Raw genomic sequence first — 10,000 nt, 5'->3', positions numbered from 1 at the left:
CAGAAGGCCCGCCCGCCTTGGATCGACACCCGGCTAAGAAACATGAAAAAAGTCCCTCTATTTAATGGAAGTCAGAGGGAAAAAAAGCTGGAATTTTTCTAAGTGTCAAAGTCGGGATTTTTTCTAAGTGTCAACTTTTGGAGTACCAACCCTTCCAAAACAAAGTCGGGATTTTTTCTAAGTGTCAACTTTTGGAGTACCAACCCTTCCAAAACAAAGTCGGGATTTTTTCTAAGTGTCAACTTTTGGAGTACCAACCCTTCCAAAACAAAGTCGGGATTTTTTCTAAGTGTCAACTTTTGGAGTACCAACACTTCCAAAACAAAGTCGGGATTTTTTCTAAGTGTCAACTTTTCGCGTACCAACCCTTCCAAAATAAAGTCGGGATTTTTTCTAAGTGTCAACTTTTAAAAGTCGGGATTTTTTCTAAGTGTCCACTTTTGCTGTACCATGCCCTCCAGGGTCATAGAAGCCCCAGAGTGAGACCTAAACAACCGGGCCGAGTGATGTCATTTGGGGCCCTATTTTGAGTCATTTTGTGGGATTTCGGTGACGCCGAGGAGCGAAGCAGGTGTTCCGGGAGGGGGGTGCCTGTCCATTTAAGAAGGCCGGCTTGCCGTGGATCTACACCCGGGTAGGGAATTCAAAATAGGTCCCTCTATTTGCTGGAAGTCAGCACAAAATATAGCTGTACATTTGCCCAAGGCTCTAAAGAGGGAAAGGCAACTTTAAGCCTGAAAAGGAAAGCGGGGATTTGGAGCCCTCCGGTGGACTTCCGCCGCCGCTGCACCCTTAGCTGGAAGTCAGTGCCAAAAAAAAAAAAAGAAGCTGCGAATAGTGTCCATGTGCCTGTCCCTTTAGGAAAGCCGGCTTGCCGTGGATCTCCACCCGGGTGGGGAATTCCAAATAGGTCCCTCTATTTGATGGAAGTCAGCAACAAAAAGCTGGAATTTTTCTAAGTGTCAAGGAGGGTGTCACTTCCAGAAGGCCCACCATTCTTGGATCGACACCCGGTTAAGAAAAATGAAAAAAGTCCCTCTATTTGATGGAAGTCAGCAACAAAAAGCTGGATTTTTTCTAAGTGTCAAGGAGGGTGTCGCTTCCAGAAGGCCCACCTGCCTTGGATCACCACCCGGTTAAGAAAAATGAAAAAAGTCCCTCTAGTTAATGGAAGTCAGCAACAAAAAGCTGGAATTTTTCTAAGTGTCAAGGAGGGTGTCGCTTCCAGAAGGCCCACCTGCCTTGGATCGACACCCGGTTAAGAAAAATGAAAAAAGTCCCTCTATTTAATGGAAGTCAGCAACAAAAAGCTGGATTTTTTCTAAGTGTGAAGGAGAGGGTCGCTTCCAGAAGGCCCACCTGCCTTGGATCGACACCCGGTTAAGAAACATGGAAAAAGTCCCTCTATTTGATGGAAGTCAGCAACAAAAAGCTGGATTTTTTCTAAGTGTCAAGGAGGGTGTCGCTTCCAGAAGGCCCACCCGCCTTGGATCACCACCCGGTTAAGAAAAAAGAAAAAAGTCCCTCTACTTAATGGAAGTCAGCAACAAAAAGCTGGATTTTTTCTAAGTGTGAAGGAGGGTGTCGCTTCCAGAAGGCCCACCTGCCTTGGATCGACACCCGGTTAAGAAACATGGAAAAAGTCCCTCTATTGAATGGAAGTCAGCACAAAAAAGCTGAAAATATGACAGAGTGTGAAGGAGAGGGTCGCTTCCAGAAGGCCCACCTGCCTTGGATCGACACCCGGTTAAGAAACATGGAAAAAGTCCCTCTATTTGATGGAAGTCAGCAACAAAAAGCTGGATTTTTTCTAAGTGTCAAGGAGGGTGTCGCTTCCAGAAGGCCCACCTGCCTTGGATCGACACCCGGTTAAGAAACATGGAAAAAGTCCCTCTATTTGATGGAAGTCAGCAACAAAAAGCTGGATTTTTTCTAAGTGTAAAAGTTGGGATTTTTTCTAAGTGTCAACTTTTGGTGTACCAACCCTTCCAAAATAAAGTCGGGATTTTTTCTAAGTGTCAACTTTTGGTGTACCAACCCTTCCAAAATAAAGTCGGGATTTTTTCTAAGTGTCAACTTTTGGTGTACCAACCCTTCCAAAATAAAGTCGGGATTTTTTCTAAGTGTCAACTTTTGGTGTACCAACACTTCCAAAATAAAGTGGGGATTTTTTCTAAGTGTCAACTTATATAGTCGGGATTTTTTCTAAGTGTCAACTTATATAGTCGGGATTTTTTCCAAGTGTCAACTTATAAAGTGGGGATTTTTTTCCAAGTGTCAACCTGTAAAGTGGGGATTTTTTTTCCAAGTGTCCACTTTTGGTTCACCATGCCTTCCAGAGTCAAAGAAGCCCCCGAGTGAGACCCAAAAAACCGGACCGAGTGATGTCATTTGGGGTCCTATTTTCAGTCATTTTGTGGGATTTCGGTGACGCCGAGGAGGGAAGCAGGTGTCAAGGGACAGGGGGGTGCCTGTCCCTTTAAGAAGGCCGGCTTGCCGTGGATCTACACCCGGGTAGGGAATTCAAAACAGGTCCCTCTATTTGCTGGAAGTCAGCACAAAAAAGCTGGAAATATGACAGGGGAAAAAAAAAAAAGAAGAAGCTGCAATGATGGCAGAGTGTCCATGTGCCTGTCCCTTTAAGAAGGCCGGCTTGCCGTGGATCTCCACCCGGGTGGGGAATTCCAAATAGGTCCCTCTATTTGCTGGAAGTGCCCCCCCAAAAAGCTGTCCATTTCCCCAAGTTTTTAAGGAGGGAAAAGCCACTTTAAGCCTAAAAAGGAAAGCGGGGATTTGGAGCCCTCCGGTGGACTTCCGCCGCCGCTGCACCCTTAGAAGAAAAAGCTGCACTTATGGCAGAGTGTCCATGTGCCTGTGCCTTTAGGAAGGCCGGCTTGCCGTGGTTCTGCACCAGGGTAGGGAATTCAAAATAGGTCCCTCTATCTGCTGGAAGTCAGCACAAAAAAAAGCTGGAAATATGACAGAGTGTCAACTTTTAGTGTAATAGACCTGCGAAAGTCAAAGTCGGGATTTTTTCTAAGTGTCCACTTTTGGTGTACCAACCTTTCCAAAATAAAGTGGGGATTTTTTCTAAGTGTCCACTTTTGGTGTACCAACCTTTCCAAAATAAAGTGGGGATTTTTTCTAAGTGTCAACTTATAAAGTCGGGATTTTTTCTAAGTGTCAACTTATAAAGTGGGGATTTTTTCTAAGTGTCAACTTATAAAGTGGGGATTTTTTCCAAGTGTCAACTTATAAAGTGGGGATTTTTTCCAAGTGTCAACTTATATAGTCGGGATTTTTTTTCAAAGTGTCAACTTGTAAAGTGGGGATTTTTTCCAAGTGTCTACTTTTGGTTCACCATGCCTTCCAGAGTCAAAGAAGCCCCCGAGTGAGACCCAAAGAACCGGACCGAGTGATGTCATTTGGGGTCCTATTTTCAGTCATTTTGTGGGATTTCGGTGACGCCGAGGAGGGAAGCAGGTGTCAAGGGACAGGGGGGTGCCTGTCCCTTTAAGAAGGCCGGCTTGCCGTGGATCTACACCCGGGTAGGGAATTCAAAACAGGTCCCTCTATTTGCTGGAAGTCAGCACAAAAAAGCTGGAAATATGACAGGGGAAAAAAAAAAAAGAAGAAGCTGCAATGATGGCAGAGTGTCCATGTGCCTGTCCCTTTAAGAAGGCCGGCTTGCCGTGGATCTCCACCCGGGTGGGGAATTCCAAATAGGTCCCTCTATTTGCTGGAAGTGCCCCCCCAAAAAGCTGTCCATTTCCCCAAGTTTTTAAGGAGGGAAAAGCCACTTTAAGCCTAAAAAGGAAAGCGGGGATTTGGAGCCCTCCGGTGGACTTCCGCCGCCGCTGCACCCTTAGAAGAAAAAGCTGCACTTATGGCAGAGTGTCCATGTGCCTGTGCCTTTAGGAAGGCCGGCTTGCCGTGGTTCTGCACCAGGGTAGGGAATTCAAAATAGGTCCCTCTATCTGCTGGAAGTCAGCACAAAAAAAAGCTGGAAATATGACAGAGTGTCAACTTTTAGTGTAATAGACCTGCGAAAGTCAAAGTCGGGATTTTTTCTAAGTGTCCACTTTTGGTGTACCAACCTTTCCAAAATAAAGTGGGGATTTTTTCTAAGTGTCCACTTTTGGTGTACCAACCTTTCCAAAATAAAGTGGGGATTTTTTCTAAGTGTCAACTTATAAAGTCGGGATTTTTTCTAAGTGTCAACTTATAAAGTGGGGATTTTTTCTAAGTGTCAACTTATAAAGTGGGGATTTTTTCCAAGTGTCAACTTATAAAGTGGGGATTTTTTCCAAGTGTCAACTTATATAGTCGGGATTTTTTTTCAAAGTGTCAACTTGTAAAGTGGGGATTTTTTCCAAGTGTCTACTTTTGGTTCACCATGCCTTCCAGAGTCAAAGAAGCCCCCGAGTGAGACCCAAAGAACCGGACCGAGTGATGTCATTTGGGGTCCTATTTTCAGTCATTTTGTGGGATTTCGGTGACGCCGAGGAGGGAAGCAGGTGTCAAGGGACAGGGGGGTGCCTGTCCCTTTAAGAAGGCCGGCTTGCCGTGGATCTACACCCGGGTAGGGAATTCAAAACAGGTCCCTCTATTTGCTGGAAGTCAGCACGAAAAAAAGCTGGAAATATGACAGAGTGCCCCAAAAAAAAAAAGAAGCTGCAATGATGGCAGAGTGTCCATGTTGCTGTCCCTTTAGGAAGGCCGGCTCGCCGTGGATCTCCACCCGGGTGGGGAATTCCAAATAGGTCCCTCCATTTGCTGGAAGTGCCCCCCCAAAAAGCTGTCCATTTCCCCAAGTTTTTAAGGGAAACAAAAACCAGGGTTGGGGTTGGATGCATCACACTGTAAGTCTCGGCTGCAGCCAGAAGCAAGTATTAAAAAGGTAGACATCAACCATCATTTAAAAAGGGGAAAACAAATCCATTCATCAATAAATCATATCCAAATGTAAAAAAAGAGGCAGCTCAAAAGAGAGGGTGTGTGTCCAGCAGAAAATAGGCATGATAAACAAAGAGGGCTGGGGTTTGGAGGAGGGCAAAATGTCCCGCAGCCGGCCGCCCGAGTTCCGGGATGCCCAGCACGTCCATAACGCACCCCGCAAAGTCAAACTGGAAGTGGAGGGGAAAAAAGCTGGGAAAGAAGTTAAATGTCCTCAAAGTGTTCCAAAATCAGTCCCACGAGTCCCGCAGCTGGCCACCCGAGTCCAGGGAAGCCCGGCACCTCCGTAACAAGGCCCGCAAAGTCACACTGCAAGTGGGGGAGAAAAGCTGGCAGAGTAGCCAAAAGTCCTCAAAGTGTTCAAAAATCAGTCCCCCACCAGCCCCGCAGCTGGCCACCCGAGTCCAGGGACGCCCGGCACAGCCGTAACGCACCCCGCAAAGTCAAACTGCAAGTGGGGGAGAAAAGCTGGGGGAAAATCCAAAAGTCCTCAAAGTTTTCAAAATCCGCACCCGGGACTGAGTCCAGCAAGTCCCCCCGGTCCCAAAAATGCCATTTTTTTCAAAAAATACCCAAAAAATGCGGGGGCCGGATTTCGGAACCGGCGTACCGCTTTCGGCCCGCGTGCCCTAGATTGGAGACCGATGTCAAAAATGGACGCCGGTCGGGTATTTTTTTCCTTGGGGTCTATAGAGAGTAAATCCGGAGGAAAATTGGCCTTACGAGCAAAGGGAGGGATTTTAGGGGGCATAACGTCCAGCCGCGTGCCTCCCGGGTCCCGGGGAAGAGAAAGTCCAGAAAACTCATAAAATCATGCCCAGCATGGAGATCCACAAGTCCCGCCGCAGGCCCGAGGCTTCCCGGGTCCCGGGAATGACCAAAAGACACCCAGGAGTGGACCATCGAAAGTGGGAGGGAAATGGAGGGAAAGTCGGGAAAAAGGTCCAAAATGGGTTGAAAATCATATGATCCCACCCAGGGTAGAGTTCCACAAGTCCCGCAGCGAGCTGCACGAGCCGCAGGAACACCGGGAATGACCAAAAGGCACCCAGAAGCGAACCAGCGAAAGTGGGGGGAAAATGGAGGAAAAGGAGGAAAAAGTACCAAATTGTTTAAAAATCCTACCCAGGATGGAGTTCCACAAGTCCCGCAGCGAGCTGCACGAGCCGCAGGAACACCGGGAATGACCAAAAGGCACCCAGAAGTGAACCAGCGAAAGTGGGGGAAAAATGGAGGAAAAGGAGGAAAAAGTACCAAATTGTTTAAAAATCCTACCCAGGATGGAGTTCCACAAGCCCCGCAGCGAGCTGCACGAGCCGCAGGAACACCGGGAATGACCAAAAGGCACCCAGAAGTGAACCAGCGAAAGTGGGGGAAAAATGGAGGAAAAGGAGGAAAAAGTACCAAATTGTTTAAAAATCCTACCCAGGATGGAGTTCCACAAGTCCCGCAGCGAGCTGCACGAGCCGCAGGAACACCGGGAATGACCAAAAGGCACCCAGAAGTGAACCAGCGAAAGTGGGGGAAAAATGGAGGAAAAGGAGGAAAAAGTGCCAAATTGTTTAAAAATCCTACCCAGGATGGAGTTCCAGAAGCCCTGCAGCGAGCTGCACGAGCCGCAGGAACACCGGGAATGACCAAAAGGCACCCAGAAGTGAACCAGCGAAAGTGGGGGAAAAATGGAGGAAAAGGAGGAAAAAGTACCAAATTGTTTAAAAATCCTACCCAGGATGGAGTTCCACGAGTCCCGCAGCGAGCTGCACGAGCCGCAGGAACACCGGGAATGACCAAAAGGCACCCAGAAGTGAACCATCAAAAGTGGGGGACAATTTGAGAAAAAGTTGGAAAAAGGTCCGAAATTGATTAAAAATCCTACCCAGGATGGAGTTCCAGAAGCCCCGCAGCGAGCTGCGCGAGCCGCAGGAACACCGGGAATGACCAAAAGGCACCCAGAAGTGAACCATCAAAAGTGGGGGACAATTTGAGAAAAAGTTGGAAAAAGGTCCGAAATTGATTAAAAATCCTACCCAGGATGGAGTTCCAGAAGCCCCGCAGCGAGCTGCACGAGCCGCAGGAACACCGGGAATGACCAAAAGGCACCCAGAAGTGAACCATCAAAAGTGGGGGACAATTTGAGAAAAAGTTGGAAAAAGGTCCGAAATTGATTAAAAATCCTACCCAGGATGGAGTTCCAGAAGCCCCGCAGCGAGCTGCGCGAGCCGCAGGAACACCGGGAATGACCAAAAGGCACCCAGAAGTGAACCATCAAAAGTGGGGGACAATTTGAGAAAAAGTTGGAAAAAGGTCCGAAATTGATTAAAAATCCTACCCAGGATGGAGTTCCACAAGTCCCGCAGCGAGCTGCACGAGCCGCAGGAACACCGGGAATGACCAAAAGGCACCCAGAAGTGAACCATCAAAAGTGGGGGACAATTTGAGAAAAAGTTGGAAAAAGGTCCGAAATTGATTAAAAATCCTACCCAGGATGGAGTTCCAGAAGCCCCGCAGCGAGCTGCGCGAGCCGCAGGAACACCGGGAATGACCAAAAGGCACCCAGAAGTGAACCATCAAAAGTGGGGGACAATTTGAGAAAAAGTTGGAAAAAGGGCCGAAATTGATTAAAAATCCTACCCAGGATGGAGTTCCACAAGTCCCGCAGCGAGCTGCACGAGCCGCAGGAACACCGGGAATGACCAAAAGGCACCCAGAAGTGAACCATCAAAAGTGGGGGACAATTTGAGAAAAAGTTGGAAAAAGGTCCGAAATTGATTAAAAATCCTACCCAGGATGGAGTTCCAGAAGCCCCGCAGCGAGCTGCGCGAGCCGCAGGAACACCGGGAATGACCAAAAGGCACCCAGAAGTGAACCATCAAAAGTGGGGGACAATTTGAGAAAAAGTTGGAAAAAGGTCCGAAATTGATTAAAAATCCTACCCAGGATGGAGTTCCACAAGTCCCGCAGCGAGCTGCACGAGCCGCAGGAACACCGGGAATGACCAAAAGGCACCCAGAAGTGAACCATCAAAAGTGGGGGACAATTTGAGAAAAAGTTGGAAAAAGGTCCGAAATTGATTAAAAATCCTACCCAGGATGGAGTTCCAGAAGCCCCGCAGCGAGCTGCGCGAGCCGCAGGAACACCGGGAATGACCAAAAGGCACCCAGAAGTGAACCATCAAAAGTGGGGGACAATTTGAGAAAAAGTTGGAAAAAGGTCCGAAATTGATTAAAAATCCTACCCAGGATGGAGTTCCAGAAGCCCCGCAGCGAGCTGCGCGAGCCGCAGGAACACCGGGAATGACCAAAAGGCACCCAGAAGTGAACCATCAAAAGTGGGGGACAATTTGAGAAAAAGTTGGAAAAAGGTCCGAAATTGTTTAAAAATCCTACCCAGGATGGAGTTCCAGAAGTCCCGCAGCGAGCTGCGCGAGCTCCGGGACCCCCGGGAATGACCAAAAGATACCCAGGAGTGAACCAGCGAAAGTGGGGGACAATTTGAGAAAAAGTTGGAAAAAGGTCCGAAATTGTTTAAAAATCCTACCCAGGATGGAGTTCCAGAAGTCCCGCAGCGAGCTGCGCGAGCTCCGGGGCCCCCGGGAATGACCAAAAGATACCCAGGAGTGAACCAGCCCAAGTGGGGGACAAATGGAAGAAAAGCCGGGCCAAGTCCAAAAAAGTTGGATTTTTTGCCAAAGTGTCAACATGCGTGATTTTGTCAGAGTGTCCACTTTTGGGATTTTTTCAAAGTCCAACAACGAGAGAGGCCTGGCCTCCAGCCTGTCTAGCCTCTTCCATGAGACACTTGGAAAAAATCCCGTGCAAAAAAAGTGGATTTTTTCAAAGTCCAACAACGAGAGAGGCCTAAGTTCCAGCCTCCTTAGCCTCTTTCTTCCGTGGAGCAAAAGTTGGATTTTTTGCCTAAGTGTCAACATGCGTGATTTTGTCAGAGTGTCCACTTTTGGGATTTTTTCTAAGTCCAACAACGAGAGAGGCCTGGCCTCCAGCCTGTTTAGCCTCTTCCATGTGACACTTAGAAAAAATCCCGTGCAAAAAAAGTGGATTTTTTCTAAGTCCAACAACGAGAGAGGCCTAACTTCCAGCCTCCTTAGCCTCTTTCGTTCACATACTTAGAAAAAAATCCCAGCGCCAAGCCCAATGCATTTCAATGGGATTTATTTTTCGAGCCGGATTTTTTCTAAGTCCAACAACGAGAGAGGCTTGAGTTCTAGCCTACTTTAAGCCTCTTTCGATTTTCCCTGTTTTTACCAGGTCTACCAAAACACCCCCATCACGTTAGTAGGTGCGCCAGGCTTAGACAGGCCGAATTGGCAGGAAATGTGTCCGAGTCAAAGTGAGCTATTTTGGGACTCAAAAGTTGGATTTTCCCCCTCTTTTCGATGGTTCTTTTTTCGAATGGTTCTTCCAGGCTCTGAGCGACAGGGGCTCACGCGGACATGCGTGGCCGCCTAGGGGGCGCTATCTCGGACACATTTAGGGACATGGACACCCTGGAAGAACAAACATAAAAATTTTTTCGACCTGATTTCAGACCAGCCTCTTTCTTAAGGACTTCCAGGACTCGAGCGACAGGGGCTCGGTCCTGAGTGCGCGCCCGGCCAGGGGGCGCTATCCCGGACACATTTCGGGACATTTAAACCATGGATGGACAAACATAAAAATTTTTTCGACCTGATTTCAGACCAGCCTCTTTCTTAAGGACTTCCAGGACTCGAGCGACAGGGGCTCGGTCCTGAGTGCGCGCCCGGCCAGGGGGCGCTATCCCGGACACATTTCGGGACATTTAAACCATGGATGGACAAACATAAAAATTGAAAGACCTGATTCGACCCAGCCTCTCGGGGCTTTTCCCAGGGCCGGAGCGACAGGGGCTCGGTCCTACGGCGTGCCCGCCTAGGGGGCGCTATGACGGACACACCAGGGGACACGGACACCCTGGGTGGACAAACATAAAAAATTGAAAGACCTGATTCGACCCAGCCTCTCGGGGCTTTTCCCAGGGCCGGAGCGACAGGGGCTCGGCCCTATGG

This window comes from Nerophis ophidion, unplaced genomic scaffold, assembly GCF_033978795.1.
Source record: "Nerophis ophidion isolate RoL-2023_Sa unplaced genomic scaffold, RoL_Noph_v1.0 HiC_scaffold_199, whole genome shotgun sequence".
Taxonomy (NCBI): domain Eukaryota; kingdom Metazoa; phylum Chordata; class Actinopteri; order Syngnathiformes; family Syngnathidae; genus Nerophis; species Nerophis ophidion.
The sequence above is the reverse complement of the archived record's forward strand: the minus strand, read 5'-3'. Positions refer to the sequence as shown.